Genomic DNA, 22,059 nt, shown 5'->3' with positions numbered 1-22,059 from the left:
AGCAGCCCTCCCCAGTGTGTTCCTCTGTCCCACTCTGCTCTTTCACTTTGCTAATGTAAGGAACACACCCTGGACCTACCTGCAGCTACCTACAAGGCCAAGGTACTTAAAGAGACAGGGTGGGGGACCATGAAGCTGTAGTTCCAACTATATCCTCCACATTAACTCCCGGTTACAAAGTTACATTCATGCTGTGCCTTATAGTTGACCAAGGACTTTCACACTGTTTGTCTCAGCTACTGTTACAGCGACCCACTGTGTGTGTGTGTGTGTGTGTATGTGTGTGAGTGTATACACAAATTATCGTGCCCATACTTCAGGGGAGAAAAGTGAGGTCCAGAGTGGAGAGGTGACTTTGAAATGTCCCACAGCTGGTAGACATTGGAGACCAGCCAAGGTCCAGATCCAAGCCACCACAGTTCTGTTTCCAGGGAGCCTAATAATTCCAGGGTTTGGAATAGAGAATACAACAGGCGGTGGCTGGTACAGAAGATTCTGAGGGGCTCCACTTATCTGAGCCTCCTGAGCCCCTAAGACAGGGCTCCCTCCTTATATGCCCCAGTAGGAACACCTACACGTCAAAGACCTCAGAGAATCGGCCCTTGGAGTGCATCTGGAAGACAAGGCCTGGCAAATGAGCTTCCAGGAGGAAGGAGACTAGGAATAACCACAGGGTAGACGCCGTCCAGAGCCCAGTCGGAGCCCAGCTCCTGGCCCCACCCAGCTTCCTCACTGAGAAGCTGTGCCGGGCTGGGCCCCTTCAAGCTGATTTTAGCCTCAGTTTTCTCACGTGTGAAAGAAGATAATAATAGTGTCATCCTCCAAGGGTCTGGAGAATCACATGAGCAGGTAAAACCCTCACCTGCGGCTGCATGGGCATGTGCTAGCCAGTGGCATTCTTAAAGGAGGATGTGAAAACAGAGACACGGATATTTCACTGGAGTGTCACTAATGCTGCAGAAAAGCTACAGGACGGTTCTGCTCCTAAACCCCCTGGGTGCAGTCTCACTGGGGGAAGCTCTGGGCAGAGGCCAACGCTCCATCTCCTGGTGAGAGTTGAGCCAAGGAGAACCGCGGTGCTGCCCGAGAAGTAGGCCAGCTGAACAGAGCTGTGAGAAAGCCCGGCAGGTCTGAGCACGCCCCCTCCGTGCCACTTGGCAGGCAGGCAGGAAGGCGCGAGAGGACAGACGGCTGGCTTGGGCGACTCGGCTGGGCAGGGCTCCCCAGAGCAGCCCATCCCAGATGGAGGTGGGACTGTGGCCAGGGAGGGGAGAAGGTCAAGGGCACAATGGGGCTGAGGGGCCAGCATTTTGTTTTTTCTTTTCCCTACAAAATTGGAACCTGAAAGAGCTTTCAGTTCACTGAGGCAAATCATCAGGTCTACAAGATCAGAAGCCACGACTGAGATTCCAGCACAGAGCCTGGCCCTCCCTTCCCCGAGGGCCCCCCCCCCCCCCCCCCCCCCCGACTACTCGGGGCCCTTAGACTGAAAGTCCAGGACAACGGAGCCTGTTCTGACCTCTGCACCCCCAGTGACAGCCGCCCATCAGCACCTGCGCACTGAAGCCTGAAGACGTGGGTGTTGTGAGAACGTGGCCCCCAGCCCCTAGTCATTTAGCACTGCACAGGGACCTGTTTTCTAAAATGTGATGATTTTAGCCTCATACATTTTTCTTTCACCTTAGTTTGCTGGTTTAAGTGTCTAAGCCATCACACAATTCCGTAGGTATGCAGCACAGAGATGGAATTCTGCTAAGAAGCAGGATAAGAAGAAGAACTAACAACCCTGTGACAGTTCACAGCTTACAAAGCGCTTTTGTTGCCACTTGAGTGTCTTTGGCTTTGGAGGAAACTGAGCCAAAGGACATGGAAAAGGTCATTCATTAACTTGGAGATGCAGAAATGACCATGAGATAAGTGTTTACAGGTAAAACCAGGTGGGTTCTGGGACTTCACCCCCCTGCACCATTTCCAGCAGCAAGTGAGTGGATCACCAGCAACAGCTGCAGGGAACAGATAAAAGGAGGGGAGAAGAGACTCCTCTGCTCCTTGGTCCAGTGGCTCTTTACCAACGAGTGAATCTGTCCTGTATAGGAGACCTGGCCCAGAGCAGCCACCAGATGGGCGCTGCTCAAGAGAGACACTTGGCTAGGTGACTTGACCCGTCTTGGCAGGCGACCCTGTGGGACGTGGAGGGAGGCAGGCTCAGGGTGGAGTGACAAATGAGGCCATCGCCTTATTGCCTGGGCCTTCCCTGGGTGCACTTGGAAGAGGCTTCTCTCTCTTCCCAGGGTGGGGAGAATTAATTAATGTTTGCAAAGACCTTCATGATACTTGCCCAAAGTGCTGGGCCAGCTCTGATTACCCACGGGGCAGGCGCCACTCTCTCCTATCTCTGCTCCGCATCTCAGCCCTGGAAGATGTCAAACGAGTTCCTTGGCTGAGGTGGGAATCAGCTGCCGTCATCAAGAATCCAGCTTGTGTAATTTCCTGTCTGCACCTCCAGAGGCTTCCCAGGATTCCACAGCCTCGAAGGGAAACAGGGTCTCATTCAGGGTCTCCTTCATGCCATCAGACCTGCAGCCCAGCCCCACCGGGGGGGGGGGGGGGGGGGGGGAGGCAGCTGCCTAGCAGGGATAAATTTGCAAGCTCTGGAAATGCCCCACACATCCAAAACCCACTCCCCGATTACTACCCACGAGGGCTGGAAATTCTACCGCTAAATATTCACTCCTTTGGGCTTGGAGCTTTTTTGAGGCGCTTAGGATGTTGTCATGGAAAGAGAGCAAGACCAGCAGTCTGAAAACCGGATCCCAGGTGTCCTGCCCTGGTCCGGCGCTGGCTCTGCCCCCACTAGCCTGCGGTAAGCCCATCCTCTCTCGCCCTGACGTATTTTTCCCATCTAAATGGCAACGCTAATGCCTGTCTCCAGGGCCTTTGCAAGTGAGGATCAGATGAGATAATGGATGTGAAAGCCAGGAGCTGCAGGAAGGAGGAAGCATCATTACTACAAAAAACGCTGTCAGCCCACGCTGGATAATCCTGAGGGATTAGTCCATGGCTCCCGAGGAGCAGTGAGCACGGGCCTGTGGGAGGAGATCTACGACGAGGGAAGGGAGGGGCTCTCCTGCTGGCACAACCACCAAAGTGTGGTGCCAGGCGAGCCCAGACGCCCACGGGCCCTTACAGGGTACCAGCTCAGCCCCAGCTTCCGGGTGCCCAGATGCACAGGATGTCCTCAAGAAATGGACATTGATGGTCACTCACTGAGTTAAAGGACCGACAAGAAAAATAACCAGATGTGTCTGGATCTCCGCAGACGCATCCCTCAGGTAACTGAGGCAAAGAGGCCCAGCCTTGGCACGAGCGGCCCGTGTACGTCAGACCCGAGTAATTGCTTTCTTTGTCAGAATTTCCTGGATAATTTCCTCTCCTTTGTTTGGCTGATAGAACCTGGCCTCGCATCTGGGAGCCTGCTTGCCAAACATGATTGGGTCCTTGGAGATGACAGATAGAGAGTAAGCTATTTTCCATAAACACTTTGGCACACATATTAATTATCACAAGGGAGAAAATCTGTCTGTGGGTTTCATCTGGGAGGCAGAGTGATGTAGTGGAGAGAGAAGAAGGGACCACACCAGACACTTCCCATCAGGAACCCGCTGGGACCCAGGCAGACTGGGGAGCTTTTGCTCTGAAAATCTCAGTTAATTCTTACTGAGCCCTGTGAGGCAGACTCCAGGAAGACAGAACCTGGGTGCAGAAGCGCATCTCTGTGGGTGTGATCTGGTACAGTGAGAGCCAGGCAGGCGGCCTGCGGGCCAGGGATTCAGTCTTCTCACCTGCTAAGTGGACGTCCTAGGGGCTTCGGAAGGGCCGGGAGGACTAACTGCAGCTGCCATGGAGCAGCCAAAACACAGCAGGCCTGTGACACACGGCAGCCCTCTGTTATCCTTCAAAACAAGGACGGTTGGGGCTGGGGATGTGGCTCAAGCGGTAGTGCACTCGCCTGGCATGTGTGTGGCCCGGGTTCGATCCTCAGCACCACATACAAAACGAAGATGTTGTGTCTGCCGAGAACTAAGAAAAAAATAAATAAATGTTAAAATTCTCTCTCTCTCTCTGTCCCCCTCTCTCTCTCACTCTCTCTTAAAAAAAAATAAAAGTTAAAAAAATAAATAAAAAATAAATATTAAAATTCTCCCTCTCTCTCATTCTCAGTCTTTCTTTAAAAAAAAATAATAAGGATGGTGAAGAGCAAGGAGTCGGGACACTTGGCCAGTGTCACCTGATTGGTCACCGACAGAGCTGGGTCTGCCTCTGCCAAAGGCAGCTTTTTGCCTGGAGGCAGCTGAACTCCTGCCCGCGGTCACTGCGGCTGGTGGACTCGCACCTCCAGAATCTGTGAGCCTCGGGGGCAGGAGCACACATTCTGCCAGCATCCCCGGAGCTAGCAGGTGGCCCCTACATTCTTGTTAAATGTGTGAAAGAGCCAGAGCCTGGCGCAGGTGGGTGGAGCGGAGTGGCGGGTGGCGTGACGGTCCCTACAGAGGGCTGCAACCTCCAGCCTCCTCGGTGCCCTTGAGTCCCCTCGGCAGCGGAAGCTGGTGAGCACCTTCACACTGACTTGCCGGGTGCCTGGGGGAGCATCCTGTGAGCAGTCACAGGAATTCACAGGAGCTGAGGTGGAGACCACGAGGACACTTGTGACAAGGAACATTGGGAAGATCCAAAGGGATGATGGCGAGGCAAGCTCTGAAAACACCAGCGCCTGGGAGGGGACGGGCCATCATTTCTGTCAGTAACAGGATTCTGGGGCAGCAGTGTGGGGCCTTTGGGGGCTCCCCAGGCGGAAGTGAGAAGGCAGGGACCACAGAGGCCAGCGGGGACCAGGCAAGGATGGAGCCAGGAGGGTGAGCGAAGAACAGCAAGATCTGGACAGCTTACCCACCTGTTCCGTGACCTCCTCAGGTCTGAGGCCACAGAGAAGGGGCTCCCTTGTCCCTCAGCATGATGCAGATACACCTGACAGAAAACACTTCCACCAACCAAAGAGGGCGAGTATGGAGGCCACGGCCTCACTTCCCTCTGGCCGCCATCTTTCTTCTGAAAGAAAAAGCCCTCACCAGGAGGATTTTAATAAGTCGGAGTGCCATGCCAAGCCCTCATGCCACCCACTTGGCAGCCGACTGCAGCCCAGCCTGCCTGTCCTGGCACAAGGCACAGAGCACATCATGGTACATGGGCTGTCATGGTATGGGGGTGTCATGGCACATGGGCTGGTGACATGGCCTGTAGTCATAGACTGGAACTCATGGGAAAGTCCGCCATGGCTCAGGGCTTCCAGGATGCAGGAGCTGAGTCTAACACTCTTACCCCTCTGAAGAAAGCACACATGTGACCAGGGTAACCTCGTGTGAGCTGGCAAACTGACCCCTCCAGGTGGAAGGCCAAGTCTGCTCCTCCAGGGCAGAGTCCTGACCTGCGACATGGCCCACCCACAGTCCTGGTCCTGGCCTGCTGGGAGAAGTCACGCTCCTCCAAACACCTCCCTGAGGGACCTGCAGAAACTGGCTAATTAGGGTCTCACTCAGCCCAACCTGCAGTCATGAGCTCCCAGCCTGGCTCCCTATCCCAATTGTCCCTTGAGGACTCTGCCACCTCCCTCACAGGTAACAGTTGACTTCCTAGATCTGCGTAAACAAGAATTCTGTCTAATTCAAACAGCAATGACTGCTCAAAGGCACTCACCTGCCTGGTGGAGTTAGTCCCTGGTGAGGAGGAGTCCAGGGACCGTGGGGGGAGGGGGCATCGCACTGTTTGACCGGGACAAGTGCTGGTGAGGAGGGCTTCTCAGACAGCGATGTCCACGAACTGAACCTGGTGGGCAGGTGGGCAGGACGTGGAACAGCATGAGACGCCGTTCACCCCACTCAAGTGGCACAGGTTGAAACCTGACTATGCCCAGTGACAGGGCAGATGTAGACCCGTGGGTTCTCTTCCTGGTGGTGGTGGGAGTATAAGTTTATAATGATCTGGAAAAAATTGGACAGCTCCCAGAGGGACGTTCATGCCCTGTGACCCCACAGTGCTACGTGTAGGTACACACCCGAGAAAAACTTTAATGCACATTCAAAAATGTTGATAGCAGGACTGTTCAAATGCCCACAGAAGAGCAGATAAACAAACTCATACTCGGGGTATCGTACAGCAGTCAAGATACAAGAACTGTGGGGACACGGGACGATAGAGTGAGGCTTCTCATCTTGATGTTGAGTGGGAAAAGTATTATTATCACTATTATTGTTTTGAGACAGGGTCTCTATGTTGCCTTGAACTGGAGATTCCCCTACCTCACCCTCCTGAGTAGCTGGAATTACAGCTGCACACCTCTGCGCCCAGTCTTTTCCATCATGTTAAGGGTGACCTGTTACACAGGTCGTATGCAGTTTAGGCAGAGAGGTGGGCTGGTGGGGCCCCGGGCGAAACAGCAAAAATAATGAAGACACGCCATGAGCCAAGGGTTATGATTTGCCAGATTTGTGTATCACAGGCTGACAAGACCAGTGACTGAGGCTCCCGAGGGGAGAGGACATCTTTGGACACCAGGGACCCCCAGTGCACACACATCCCCTCACTGAAACTCCCTTCCCAGCACAAGCCTCCTGGATTGTTGGAGATGGACTTCCTGCCACCTGATGGAATGGCCACCTCAGTGGACATGTAGACCAGCAGCCTGAGTTGGTCCCATGGACATTGGGGCAAGTTCCTTAATTCCCCTGTTACAATTTCCTCATCCACAAATGGTACGGTGACAGCACCAATCCTCAGAGACTTCGCGAGTGTCCATTCAGAATACCTGGCCCAGGCCTGGCCGGGCGAGGGCGCTGCGCGCTGGTCCTGATGTCTTTGTCTCTCAGTTATTTCTTGCTCAGGAGAGCTTGAGGGCGGGGTCTGCCCAAGTGCCCTCAGCCTCCTCTCTCTGTCCTGCTCTAACCCTTGTCACTGCAGGAGTTCAGCCAGCCATGCCACCAGGTCTTCTCCCCCTCGATTCCTCCCTCCCTCCCTGCTGTTCGGCTCAGTCCCCCTCTCTCCGCCTGGGCACCCCTTCTCCAAGGCGGCCCTGGGCCAGGGCCCCCCCGCCAGGCTCCTGCTTCACGCTGCTAGTGTCACCCCTGCCCGGCTCTTCCCCTGGCCTGGCCTTTACACACTCAGGTCTCCACCAACCTGAGAAAAAGAAAGAGAAAACCTCCCTCCACCCTCCACCCTCCACCCTCCGATCTCCTCCGCCCTCCCTTCCCTGGCTCTCAGCCTCCACTTCCAGTTTCTCTACCCATCACCCCACTGCTCCCAGTCCAATCCCACTCACCCCACCCCGCAGCTCCCTGAAAATTCCCCGGGGCCCTTTCAATTGCCAAATCTAATAAGACCTGGTCTTCAGTCCTTATCTTTCAGCTGTCCCTACTTAGAGCAGCTCTGAAGTCCTCCTTGCAGTTCAGGATTGCCTGGTCTCGGGGCCTCTTGTCCCTCCCACTTCTCAGACTCTCCTCCCTTCTTTTCTTTTCTTTCTTTCTTTTTTTTTTCAGTACTCAGGGGCACCCCCAGCCCTATTTTGAGAAGGTGGCTCACTGAGTTGCTTAGCACCTTGCCATTGCTGGGGCTGGCTTTGAACTCACGATCTTCCTGCCTCAGCGTCTCAAGCTGCTGGGATTACAGGCGTGGCCACCGCGTCGGGCAGACTATTCTTTCATTTGCCCCTTCTGTGGGAAGGTTTGTCTCTGGCCCTCTCGCCTGCTCTGCCCACTCCCCTGGGTTAGCTCCACTGTTCATGGATTCAACCGCCAAGCACTTGCCAAGGACCCTACGTCTGTGTCTACAGAGGACACCCTTCTAGCACCCAGTTCCCTTGTAGAGGTCACAGATGCAGACGCTTCACTCATGGGTCAAGACAGAATCCATGGGCTGAGGATGTGGCTCGGGGCCGAGGGCCTGCCCAGTGTGCACGAGGCCCCGGTTCAGTTCACAGCGCTGCAAGATACAAACAGAAGGTCGGGATTCGAGTTCCCCCAGGCTGAACTTCCTTTCCACTTCCTCCCTCGGAAGGCTTCATGACTGGGATTCGCTCTTGCTTCTCCCTCCCCCAGCACGAGTCACCCTGTCCTGCTGACTTTGTTCCAGAAGGTTTCTTTCCTTTCCTACCCTCAGCCCACCCTGGGCCTTGCTGTCTCTGGCTTCTCTGCTGAATCGGCTCCTATCTAGGTATCCTCCTCTACTCATCTGTCCCTCTGGAGCCAGGATGTTCTTTCTACAGCTCAGGCTCCAGCTACCCCCCTCTCCTGCCCTGACTCTCCTCCCGGGAAACTGAGGCTCTCTCTCTCTCTCCTTGTCACATTCTCCCCTCTCCATCCCATCAGAGGGCCAGGGTCCTCCTGAAGCCTGCTGCACACCCCCTGCCCCACGCCCCCTGCCCCTGCCCTTCCCTGGCTCCTTGCCTGTGCCCTGCTCTGCCTCTCTGGGGGTACTTGTCACCCCTCAGCCCGAGACCCTGTGACTTGCCCTCTAGTCTGGACCTAGGCGCCCTTCATGGCCTCCCCCCCACCCCGTGGGGTGGGTCCTCTGCCCTAATCTACAGATGAATCTCCACTGCCACACCTTCCACATGACATTTGCCTCTTGTTAATCAATGCAAACTCAGAAACTGTAAAAATAAAAGTCTCTCTTTGGGGTCTTAGAACTTCAGTGCAGGAGAAACAGGCCCTATGGGCTTGGAATCAGTGTTCCAAAGAAGGCCGGGAAAGTGGCAGCTTGTGCCGGCTGCAGCATGCTGGGAGGGCAGGGGGCAACACACCTGAGAAGATGAGGGAGGACTGACCAGCAGAATGGGGTGTTCACCAACCACCTCTGCACTCACATGGTGGGCCTCTGGGCACAAAGCAACGGTGAGGTTGCTCGGGTCACTCCCGGTGCCTGTGGCCACAGGTGGAGGTGATCAAAGTTTGTGCTCCAGGCAGCAGCTGGAGTCCTGCCCAAGTCCTGCTCCCAGTTAGCCTCCTGACTCCATTTTGAAGTGGTCAGTGTGGCTTCCATCGTAATTCTCCCTTTGTTCCTCCGCTGGGTCCACATCCCTCAGCAGAGCTGGTCGGGAGCTGGGCATCCATCATCTTTCTAGACTGGGCATCACTGCAAATCCTCACTGGATTGGCATTGGCAGGAAAAGTGAACGAGTGACCAGTGAGGCCCCTCCAGCTCTGAGCTTGTCCTTGGACTTGAGAAAATGCTCAACTTTGAGCTCCAAAGGAGTAAAGAAGGTGGGAGAGTGAGGCGGGACCCAGGACCCACCCTCCGGAATTCTTGGCATACTCTTGAAGAGCTGGGTTGGACCAAGACATTCCCCTTTAGATCTGAGGGTGGGTCAGATCTCATTCAGAGATAAAAACGTGAACCAAAACCAAGTTCACCTACTGACCTTCCCATAAAACTTAGGACATAGATTTAGTAGTACAAGGAAAATGACGAAATGGGGAATTATCACCAACGTAACTGCACAGAACTGGCTGCCTTAACAACTGAGACTGGTAGAACTGCATACTGTACAGGTCTAGAGGCCCCCCTAGGGATGAGCAAAAGCCCCGTCCTGGTTTGCTCACAGCCGTTGCACAGCCTCAGAGAGCCCTGAGGGCCAGGAAGCCTCCACTTGAACCCTGAGTCAGAGCCACTCACCAACGTGCCCCTGACCTGCAGCTGCCCCTGCAAGTGTAAAACGGATGTGATTCGACCTGCTTTTCAGGGTTCCCATGAGGATAAATTAGGGGCCGATTGCTACAGAGAGCATTCAAGAAATGGGATCGTTATTATTGTTAGGGGAAGAAATGAATAGTATCGCTGGCAGTTAACCATGGGAATGAGGACAGTTCAAAGACACCTGACATGTCTATTAGAGTAGCAGAAATATGCAAGTTCACAGAAAAGACCTGACCAAGACAATTCACAGCTTTTTTAGCTCTACTTCCCCAATGCTGAGAAGATCCCAGGTGTCCAGCAGTAGATAAACAAACTGGGGTATATTCACACATTGGGCTACTTCTCAGTTATATAAAAAAAAAATTAAAAATGAGGTACCAGGACATAGCCTAACAGATGAATTGAAAAATCATCATGTCAGATAAGGCTCACACAAGATTTCATACTGGGGCTGGGGATGTGGCCTCACTGGTAGCGCGCTTGCCTGGCATGTGTGCGGCCCGGGTTCGATCCTCAGCACCACATACCAACAAAGATGTTGTGTCTGCCAAAAACTAAAAAATAAATATTTAAAAAAAAAAAAACAAGATTTCATACTGGATGATTCCATGTGTATGAAATTGTGCAGCAGAAAAAACTCATCTATGGTAGGAAAAAAAATCACAATCCTGATTACCTTTGAGGAGGACAAGGATTAACAGGGAAGAGACATGAGGGGATTTTCTGGAGTGATGGGAATGTTCTAGAATGTGGTGGGGGTTTGTGGTGTACATTTCTCAAACTCAGTGAAGGTACATTTAAGAGTCATGCATTTCGTTACATGTAAAATTCACCTTCAAAGGAAGAGCTAGAAAATGCATTGAACTCTAATGATGAAGTATTTAAGGGGAAGTAAAGGTGCCAACAATTTACTTGGAATTATAGAAAAAGTAAGATAAATTATTGAATGGTAGATGGGTGAAAAAGTGATAAAGCAAACTGGGTAATATTAAGGATATAGAGAACAAAACATCTGAAGCTGGGTGTTTTATACTAAAAAGAGCTTTCCTTGGCTCATGATTTTGGTGGCTGGAAACTGCAAATGGTATGGTACTTGCACTGTTGAGGGAGCCTGGTTGTGTCAAGATCCAGCAGAGAAGCAGAAAGGGAGCTGGCAGAATACAGAAGGGGCACAGGAGGAGTGAGAAGCAAGATCGGGGCTGGGGAGGGCGAAGCTCACTCTTATCACAACCCACTCTCCAGGGAACTAACCCAGTCCTATGAGAATTACAGAGTTACATCGCCCCCTTCTTAGGGTGGAACCCCATGAAGTAATCCTCTCTCGCAGGCCCACTCCCCAGTACTGCTACACTGGGACCAAAGTTCCAGGATGTGAAACTCTGGAGGACATACTCAAACCTCATCCAAACCAAAGCAGGAGGAATCTAGGTGGTGAGCGTTCACTGTAAAATGGTCCAACTTTTTCCACCTGTTTGGATGGTTCCAAAGTAAAATGTTGAGAAAATGAATCAGTGTTTTCAGGACATTAGTGGAACAGCGAACACATTCTATGGGGAAGTCCCCAAAACATTAATCTTCCTGTGGAACATGCTGGCTGTGTGGACATTTGTTTGACCTAGTACCTTCACTTTGGGCTTCTTGTTTGTGTTTTTGGTACTGGGCATTGTCCCTGAGATACATCCCCAGCCTTTTTATATTTTATTTTATTTTTTTTAATATTTATTTTTTAGTTATAGGTGGACACAATATCTTTATATTTATGTGGTGTTGAGAATCGAACCCAGTGCCTCCCACATGTTAGGCGAGCGCTCTACCTCTGAGACACAACCCCAGCCCTTTATATTTTATTTTGAGACAGGGACTGGCTAGGGTTCCCAGGCTGGCCTTGGACTTGTGATCCTCCTGCCTTGGCCTCCTGGGCAACTCAGATTGCTGGTGTGTGCCACCTTGCCCTCGCCTGGCTAGTAATTCCACTTTGGATAATCCACCCCAAAGAAATCACTTTAATGTGGAGAAAAGAAGTAATTTTTAAAATGTTCATTTTAGAACTAAATAGAATGGTGAAGAACTGGGATCCCACCCAGGCCCAACAGCTGGGGAGCGACAAAGGCTGTGAGGGCACGTTTCCTGGAGTATTTAAATGATTAAAATGACAATTATTGATCCAATGGACCATTGGCATGCCTGGGTTTTTTATGTGAATGATTGGCAATCAGGCCTCACAGAGCCCAAGTCAATGTGCTCGTATGGACGTGCCGGGTATGGGTAGTCATGCATTTTTCACTCATTAAGTTCTTCCCTGCACCAGGCCCTGGGAAATCAGAAGTGAAAAAGATTATGTACCTTTGTAACGCTGTAAGATTTACGGCTTTTTCAGGGTCTGTCACCTTATAAATAGACAATTACGAAGCGTGAGAAAATGATTGTATTGGAGGCATAAAGAGACTGTCACCCATATTCTTGGATGAATGTTTCAGAAGACCCTGAAATGAGATGAATTAACGTTCATTTTTCTTTCAGCTTCTCTTTTCCATGTTGCTCATTTTTATAGCTTTGTCCTAAGAATAAAGGTTCAGCTCTTGCTTCCTCTCTGAAAAGGATTATGAAGTTTCATGAGCAAGAACATGCTTCTCTGTTCCTTCTGGCTCCCCCACTCGATGGGGGCACTTAGCCTTGACATCAGGGAGCAGCCAGGCAATGGCACTTGGACCTGCCAAGAGGTTCTTGGTTCCTAGCCCCGCTGGTAGCACCCTTCTGGGTCACTGCATCCCAGTGTTTCTGGAGAAGCCGCAGGCACACCTTATCACACACAACCAGCGTGTCCCCGAGGACCTCCAAGCAGCTCCCTGGTGTGAATGCCGACCAGGTGCCAGGAGCTCACCCTCATCCAACTACTTCCAAACGCCTTTTCTCATTCTATCCCCACAGTGGCAGGTGAAGGAGATTTTTACAAACTTCATTTTACTTTTGAAAGTGTCAAGTGACAGGGCTGGGGATGTGGCTCAAGCGGTAGCGCGCCCACCTGGCATGCGTGCGGCCCGGGTTCGATCCTCAGCACCACATACCAACAAAGATGTTGTGTCCGCCGAGAACTAGAAAATAAATAATAAAAATTCTCTCTCTCTCTCTCTCTCTCTCTCTCTCTCTCTCTCTCTCTCTCTCACTCTCCTCTCTCACTCTCTCTAAAAAAAAAAAAAAAAAAAGTGTCAAGTGACAGCTAGAGTCTGGGGCCCAGGAGTTCTGATTTCTAGTTGAGACCACATCCATCCCATGAGCATATGAGATGCAAACACTAAGCTTTCCTCCTCGACATTTTCAGCAAAATATACCCAATCTTTCTTTGGAACTCTCTTTTATGTGATTGCTTCAAGACCTTCTTAATTTCTTTCTTCCATTTTTAAAAATTCACAGCTAAAATTGTACAGACTTATTATGTGCGGCATGATGTTTTAAAGCACGTCCATCGGGAAAGGGTAAATCCAGCAGATTAACAAAAGCGTTCCCTCACTTCCTTTTTTGGGGGGGGAACACTTAACATCCACGCTGGGCATTTTTCAGTAACACAGGCGGTCCTCCCGAGCCACAGTCCCCACGCCGAATCTCCTCACCTGCCTGCCCCTTCCCCCGCCTTCAGTGCTCCTGACTGTGCCCCCCGGAGGGAGGGAGTGCTCGCTGGCATGGGGCACGCGTCCTCTCCTTCAGCACTGTGGGGGTGTCGACCTCCCCGCAGGCAGACGCTGAAGGAACAGGGGATTACAATCCAGGATAGATACGTGTGGTATAATGGTTAACGGGCAGATCCAGGGAGGCTGAGGCAAGATGAAACTTTTTTAAAAATATATTTTTAGTTGTAGGTGGACACAAAACCTTTATATTATGTATTTATTTATTTATTTATTTTTTTAAGAGAGAGTGAGAGACAGAGGGGGACAGAGAGAGAGAGAGAGAATTTTTTTAACATTTATTTAGTTTTTCTTAGTTCTTGGTGAACACAACATCTTTGTTGGTATGTGGTGCTGCTGAGGATCGAACCCGGGCAGCACGCATGCTAGGCGAGCGCGCTACCGCTTGAGCCACATCCCCAGCCCCTTATGTATTTATTTTTATATGGTGCTGAGAATCGAACCCAGTGCCCTGCTAAGCAAGGGCTCTACCACTGAGCTACAACCCCAGCCCCAGATGAAACTCTTAAAGGAAAACGGAGAAGCAGAGCATGTCGTTTTCAAATAGGAGTTCGTGGGTTGCAGGGGCTCCGTGCGGGTGGTGAGGGGTGAGGGGTGCGCTGGCTGCTCACAGATGCCATCCGAATGCCAGGCTGCGGCTCCGCCATGCCACTTGCAAGATTGTGTCGGGACTGGATGTGACTGGAAGGACGTCCTCCTGAAGGGGGCCTTCATCCTTCTGAGAGCTCCTGTCGTCAGGCCCATTTGCAAGGGGAGGCCTCCCAACTGCGTTTTATGAGAGTTTGACATAAGTGACTCCGTTTGAGTTCTGACAATGTCCACAGGGAGTATGACTTCCCTCCTTCTACAAGTGTGGAGGTGGAGATCCAGATTGCTACAGTAACTTGCTCAGTGAGACCAAGGAGCAAGAGCGGTCTTAGAAGATGAGCAGCATTCTTTTAGACTAAAACTATTTTGAATCGATCTTATTTCTAAATGAAAGCTTTTGATTATAGCGAAAATGGTGAACACTTTCATTTGAGAAGAATTAGCCCCTCATTTGTTCTAAGATGTGTTGTAACCAGATGCTCCGGGTGTCGATAAAGAACTCATGCTAATTTATTGATTCTGTTTGTTTGGTGGTTTGGTTCTTTTTTAACATTTTTAGTCCCACGGTTTATGAAAACGTTAGCTGTGTTTGGATTTAGTGTTGTGGCCTCGAGGAGAACTTGGGCTTTGTAACCTCCTGAGGGCCAAATGTGTTAATCAGGAAATGGATTATCCAGCTCAGTGCTCCTCCTGGACCTCAAGAGCCATCAGGGGCCCTGGCCTGTCCCTTTCCACCCTGTAGGTCCTGGCCTGGGCAGCAGCTTTCTTGGCTCTGAGAAGATACAAAACACAGTGGAAGGAAAAAAGAAAAGATCCCTCCAAGACTTTTAATGAGTTGTTAATTACAAAAAGTAACATAGGCCCACTAGAAAAACGCGGATTTCTTTTTGGCTTTGTGATTCCATTGGCTTGCGACTATGGAACCTACGTGGGGTTTTCTGACTGTGTGACTTCTGTAAGTTAGTTTGCTTTGTACATCTTTTACTCTTTTTTCCAACCCATTAGAAAATGGCTGGCTTTACCCAACAGGTGACTCAGGGGTCTGGGTCCTGCTGCCTCATGTGCCACCTCCACGGTCTTGGTCCATGGAGACAAAGAACGGGGATGTCATTCAGGGAGCTGTGAGGCCCGGAGTGCTCACATCACTTCCAGCTCCACTCTGCTGGCGGATCCCAGTTAGATTGTCCCCACAGGGCTGCAAAAAAGGCTGAGGGAGGCGCCCAGGCCAGTCTCCACCTCCACCCGATGGCCACCTTCTGCAGCCCCAGGAATCCCTGTTACCTCATCACTGCCGAAGTTTTCTTCCCATGGCCTGCGTTTAACACTCCGTAGGATTGCATGGACCATATTATTGTCAATCTTCTCCCATGAGACCATCGGCTCTGAGGGAAGGTCTGACGTTCACGTCTGTTTTGCTCATGGGTCTAGGAGAGACCCTTCCCTGCGTACTTGTTGGAGCGGAGTCTCCTGGAGCTCCATAAGTGCCAGGCACGTGCTCTGTGCCTTCTCCTTGACGCATCTTCCTCTACCGCCAGCAGCCTGGCCAGCCTTCAGAACTCACCCCGTGATTCCCATCCTTTCTGGCTCTCCTGGCTCTCCTGCGGAACCGATCGTCCCCTTCTCCGTGACACAGTCACACCCTGTGATAATCATCTCTACTGTACTTTTGGCGCATGTTTCATAAACTCCCATAACACCCAGCCTCATTAAAGATGTCACAGTATCTGTTGAATGGATGGATGAGTGGTCGGATGGGCCAACATCTTTCACAATGTGGACATCCTCAAAACGTTCCGTGGAATTTGAATGTGGACGAAGTGTCGATGATACCATTAAACTTGATAGGTGTGGGAATGGCATTAGAGTTGTGTAAGGTATGTGAGGCTGTACATCATGGAGTGTGTGGGGGTTTTAAAATATTTACACAGTACATGTCTATTAGAGATACACCCTGAATCACAGGTGAACCCAGATGTCTGAGATTTGCCTTAAAATAAAATAAAATTAAATTAAAGCAAAGTGTGTGGAGAAGGAGAGAAGAGAGGGACAACTGCACAGGAAACATGATGGGGACTTGGTGACAGCTGAAGTCGGGCACCAAGAACGTGGATGTCCCATGCTTTCACTCTGTGCATGTTGAAATTTCCTTAACAAATATTAAAAGTGAATGAAGTGATGTAGCCATCTGTACTCTGCCCCATAAAAAGGAAAGAGGATCTTATCCCAGCCTGAGCCCACTCCACATGTGATTGATCTCCCTTGCCTGGCTCTGACCTCAAAGGCTCGTAAAATACATTTGGAACAGGAGAGTGGAACACACCTGTAATCCCAGTGACCAAGAGGCTGAGGCAGGAGCATCCAAGTCCAAGGCCAGCCTCAGCAACTCAAAAATAAAATGAAAAGGGCTGGGGACGTAGCTCAGTGGTAGAGCACTCCTCGGTTGGTAGAGCACTCCCTGGTTCAGCAAAAACAAACAAACAAACAAACAAATTTAGAGAAAGCCATCAGTGTAAGTAAAATGTGTTTAGCAGTTTAAGACCTGAAACCAGAAAGGCATGTCAGCCCCCGGTCCCTGGTGGGTCCCCACCTTCTGAGGACTAATGGCAGAAGTGGGCGAGCAGTGGAGGATGGGCTACTTAAGGCCCTCACAAAACATTCTTGCAGAGTGTCAGAGGTCAAGGGGTCTTAAAAACCAGTGACTCCGTGATTTTACCAGTGACAGGAAACCTCCAGTCAGTTTCTGAAACTCCCTGAGTTCCCACAGTAAAAGAGCAGCCACCCCAGAGCTGACCCCTTCTCTGCCAGCCCTGGAGCCAGTTTCCCCCAGTCTCAGAGCTGCTTGTGAACAGTGCTTGTGTCCTATCCACCTTTCAAATACTCTCCCTGCTACACACCCATCAGAGATAACAGACCAGTATGCACTGGTGACATGGATCAGCATTTGCGAAATTGACTGTATGCAATAAAACTGTACCAAAATTTATCAGGTTAAAATGCAGAGCTCCCTTGGAAAACCACGAGTTCAAAGGACACTTTGTGGGAAAGATGCACCCAGGAAAAGCAGAATGGGCCTCTTTGTTCCCGCCTCCGCCCACAGGTCAGATGAGCCTGGCCAGCAGAGCCAGGGGTTTGAAGTAGGCGGTTGCTCATCCCTCCACCACAGATGGTGACACCTGCAGGCACGGGTGGTCATCACCCAACGCTTTCCACAATCCTACAAAGTAGGAATCATTTTCCCCATTTGACACATAAAAATAATGAGGCTCAGAGGCAGTAGGTGACCTGCTCAAGGTCCTGCACCTAAGAAGTAGCCTATCCTGGACTCGACTCCAATCTGCCTGATTTAGCAGCTTTTCCTCTTCCCACTCTGCCAAGCCACAGTTGAAGAATTCAAATGATTTTGGCCAAATTAGCATCACTCCTAGAGAGGCCAAAAGATGCCTGTCATCCTGAAGGAAAATGGCAGGCCGCGAGAGATGGAATGAGGACGTCTCCTTGGCTCTCCAGGTGAGGTCCCTGGCAGCAGCCCCACACTTTATCGATTCAGGAACTGTCCCAGGCTGCCAAGGGCCACGGGGCAATGGCAAGGTAATCCCTGCTGGCTGAGTCATCGATGGCAAGATTCCATATTGACGTTCCAAGTCCAACTGTGCCAATGAGAGGCCTGAGTTCAAATTGCCCTAAACCCCCCTCGCCTGTACCATTTGCCAGCTCAGTACAGAGCAGCTGTGAGAGGGGGGGTGCTCTACAGCCCAACTTGCCTCTCCACCAAGCACCTCCCCAGCTCCCCTCCCAGCCTGTTTCCTGACCCGCATGCCTCTCTTCCTGACCCCAGCCCATCCTCCACGCACTGCTCTTCCCATTCTGCCTTACAGATGAGAAACCCGAGCCAAGCAGATTTATAGTTCACTGGGTGTCATCCATGAGAGTCCTCCAGAGATCATATTTAGCTCCTAGAAAAGAATCACTTGGTAATAAGTGATAAATAAAAACACACATCCATACAACAATCTGATGGCAGCATGTTTCATAACGGCCCCAGAGTGGAAACAAGCCCAAGTGCCCGTCGACCAAGGAGTGCATAACACAGTGGGGCTTATTTATCCATGCCACGGAACAGCGTCCACCTGAAAAGGGACTGAATGCCCTGCGACTACAACCTGGATGCTAAGTGAAGACGCTAGGCACAAAAGGGTATTGTCAGCTTCATTTATAGGGAATGTGCTGAATAGGCAAGTTCACGGAGATGGAAAGTAGATTAGTGGTTGCCTAGTGAAGGGAATGGGCTGCTGCTCCTCAAGGGTGCGGAGTTTCTTCTGGGGTGATGAAAATGACTTGTGGTGACGGTTGGCCATCTGGGTGAGGACAGTAGGAACTGTTGAATTGGACACTGAAACAGATTAAGTGTACGGTGCGTGACTTGTATCGCATTCCATCTGTTAGCCAAATGAGCAAACAAATCATAAAGTTCCCTGGAGTTCTAAGGGTATTGCACAGCTACCTGCAGTCTCTCCAGCCTCGAGAGATGTGGAGGCTAAAGTACACGGAGCTGCCTGGCTTCACACAACCTTGCTGATTGACCCCTAAAGAAGCCCACAGAGAACCTGCCCCAGGAACACACTGACATATGGTGTGCCTGGCACAGGTGATAGGCCTGGGTCCCAGCCTGTCACTGTCACTGTGAGATATGAGTGGGTCCCCTAAGTCAGCCTCATCAGTACGTTAGGGAGGCATCATAGGAATGGACTATGAACTCAGTTCTTGCACACTTGTTGTTAAATCAAGTCCCCATCCAAAGAGGAGACCTCTAGACCTAGAAACTCACCAGAAGAGGAGAGCACATCATGTCCTTGTAAGACGCATTTCAGTTCCAATCACCCTGAGCCTAGATTTTTGAGGGCTTGGGTCCAAAGTAAACTCTCTCTCAGGTAAAACATTGGAGCAACACATTTGTCCATGCGCAAATCTGCACAAGGCAAAAAACTTGAAGAAGAGAACAATGCTGGTCCACCATTTATGGGAACTTGCCCAAACCACCTCCCTCACTATCTCACTTTCTAAGACACCACGTCGCTAAGCGCAAGGGGCTGGATGTGGGGTGGATTCTACAGTAGGTAGCTCCCAGGGAGCTCTGAGTAATCCCACTGGGTGAGCAGGGATGCTATTAGCACAAGTGTTTTACAGACAAAGAAAGGAGGGCCAGGAAAAGCGAAGATCTCATGACTACTGTGGTTGCTATCAGTGTTGGAACTCGAGCCTGAAGGGTCCTGAGCCCTAGCCTCATGTCTCCTTCCCCGGGCTAAGGGCTCTCTCTTTAGGACACCAGAGCATGGGTCTGAGACTGTCGACAACACCACTGCCTCATAAGTAACCTAACAATGCGAAAGACTCTTGTCAGGACCTGCTGGGTGACTTGCAGGACCCAGTGTAAAATGAAAATGTGGGCCCCCTGGTCCAGATATCAGGGACAATTTCAACATGGTGATGGCAGAGCATAAAGCAGAGGTCCTTCTAGACACGGGACTGTGGGTGACAGCACAGGTCACAGTCTCTGAGGGCAGCCCCTGGCCCTCCTCCCTGCCACAGAAAGGCCTAGCACAGGGCAGATGTATCGCTGAGCAACTCTGCTGTCTGGCTCCAACAAGCAGCGAATTCTCTTGGCCAGGCTGTGAGCTTGCCCTGACCCCACTGACATGCATCTTGGGCTGGCTGACCCAGCCCCCTTCAGCATTTCCGACTTGTAGATTGGCAATCTCTTGGCTGGCAGTGCATCTCCTTCTTTGCTGAGAAACCCGGTCTCCCTGGCCAAGGTTCAACTCAGTGACCACAGATCCATTCACACCCACCCAGCACAAGAGGCGGAAATACCTGCTTCAGCTGAAGGGCTCTTTGGAGGGGTGTCAGGCCAACTCCCTCCTCCTCCAGCTGGCAGTACCTGTAGGTAATTGTCTCCAGGGAGCACACTCTCCACCAACAACCAGTGAGTCTTTCTTCCCAGCCATCATGAAAGCCTTATTTTTTCTGAATAATAGCTAATAATACCACAGAGAAGGTGGAGGCCACTAGAATTTCATGAACAAAATAAGATAATTTGGGATTTATGAGTCACCAGAGGCAGCCAGAAGAGAAGACCCAGTGAATTGCCATGAGACCTAGCCGGCCTCCATCGCACTCAAGATGGGAATTGTATTCCCTAAGGAAGGTGCGTGGTGGACGGCCTCTCGCCCTGGGTGGCTGTGTCTGACCGGTGTGCCTGAGTTTCCCTCGAAATTCGACAACTCCCACCGCAGCCTGCAGTGTCTCACAGTGCCCCTGCGTTCTTTTTGGAAACCTGGGTCCTAACCCAGCCAGGGACTGAGTGGATTGGACGGTGGCTGTTCTTGCTCAGGGCTGGTTCACTCCTCAGTCTTCCTGCTGGAGGACTCTTCAGGGCCTCTAGCTGAGCCCCTCCTCCTGTGTGGGCCCCAAATCCAGTGCATTTTCCTCCCAGCCTCAAGCATGTGCCAAATCTCACATCTGAACCTCCCAAGACACTACTTTTGAATTGGAATCAGCTTGCTGAAGGAGGGACAGGTACCAAGACCTCCCCTCTGGATTTCCTCTGTGTGTGTGTGTGTGTGTGTGTGTGTGTGTGTACAGCTTTTTTATTGCTCACAGTGGGAAGTTAAGTCTAAAACAACCTAGTCCACCACTGTCAGAACACAATTCCCAGTTGTTGTGATTTTGATTTTTATCATGTAAAATTTCAAGAGAGGTGAAAGCAAATAGGCTAAGATAATAAATTGCCATGTGCTGGTTGCCCAGTCTAAATAATGTTCAACTACTGCCACTCTTGCTGCTTTTATACCCCTTTTCCCCCTCCCCATATTATTTTACAGCAAATCTAAATCACATTTTTCATTAAAATATTTCATTGTATACTTCTATAAGATAGGATTTTTCCAATATAATAATATCAATATTTGGCCTAAAAGTAATAACATTTCCATAGCCAGTGCTGAATCAATTGTTTAAATACTCCCCTTGTGAACCTGAATGGTTGGCCAAGGACCATCAGGCATTATCTTCAAAATATAAGAAGGAAAAGAGAAAATAAATCCAATCCAGAAAGAATAAAAACAGCTGGGGGTGGGGAAGGGGATAGCATAAAGAAACAAGAAAACATTAATTAAATATAGGATAAAAATTAAAATAAAATAAATATAGGTAACAAAAATGTACCAAAAGGTATAGTCAGAAAAATATAGAGTTCTTAAAAATTAAAAATGATATAAAGTTTAAAAATCATAGGGTTAAAAATGAGGTGGAGGGCTGAGAATGTGGCATAGTGGTAAAGCACCTGCCTTGCATGCACCAAGGCCCTGGGTTCCATCCCTAGAATAGAGGGGATCAGAGTTAGAGATAATCTTTCAGGAAGTAGAAAAATAGGCAAATACTATATGGAAAGCAGAAGAAGGGCAGAGGCTTGTTCTAGTACGAGGTGGCACCCCAATGTGGGTTCTGAAGAGAGCTTAGTTAAGGGTCTAGTACAATGGTTTGGGCTGGGTTAAGGGAAATTAACGAGGACCAGGGAAGCCCCACCCTCATCTCAGGACCACCAGCAGCAGAAAGACTTTCTCACACTGAGTGGAACCAGGGAGGTCTGGGGATGGAGACGTGGCCTTAGGAGCTCACCTCCTGCCAACCACAGCAGGGAAAGTGGGAGGCAGGGAACAAATATCCAAACCCTTCCACTGTGTCCCCTCTGGTCTTTTGCTTTCTAATGGCTAACCTCATAAGAGCCAGCTTCCTGGGGCAGGGAACAGGGTAGAAAAGGGGAGGGAACAAGAAAGTTCTAGAAGGGTAAACAGAAAACATTTAGAGCAAAGTTCAAATAAAGTAAGGATAAAAAAAGAAAATGCCTCAGAATGACAGAATATAGAGTCTAGATTTAAAATTAAGTGAAACTTTAGCATGTAGCCAACAAACAAAAAAAAAAGAGTTTTAAGGTTTTATTGATGAATTTGGAGGTGATTACTGTTAGGTACATAGAAAACTCTGTAAGTAA

Source organism: Ictidomys tridecemlineatus, chromosome 12, assembly GCF_052094955.1.
Source record: "Ictidomys tridecemlineatus isolate mIctTri1 chromosome 12, mIctTri1.hap1, whole genome shotgun sequence".
NCBI lineage: Eukaryota > Metazoa > Chordata > Mammalia > Rodentia > Sciuridae > Ictidomys > Ictidomys tridecemlineatus.
Note: the sequence above shows the minus strand (reverse complement) of the source record.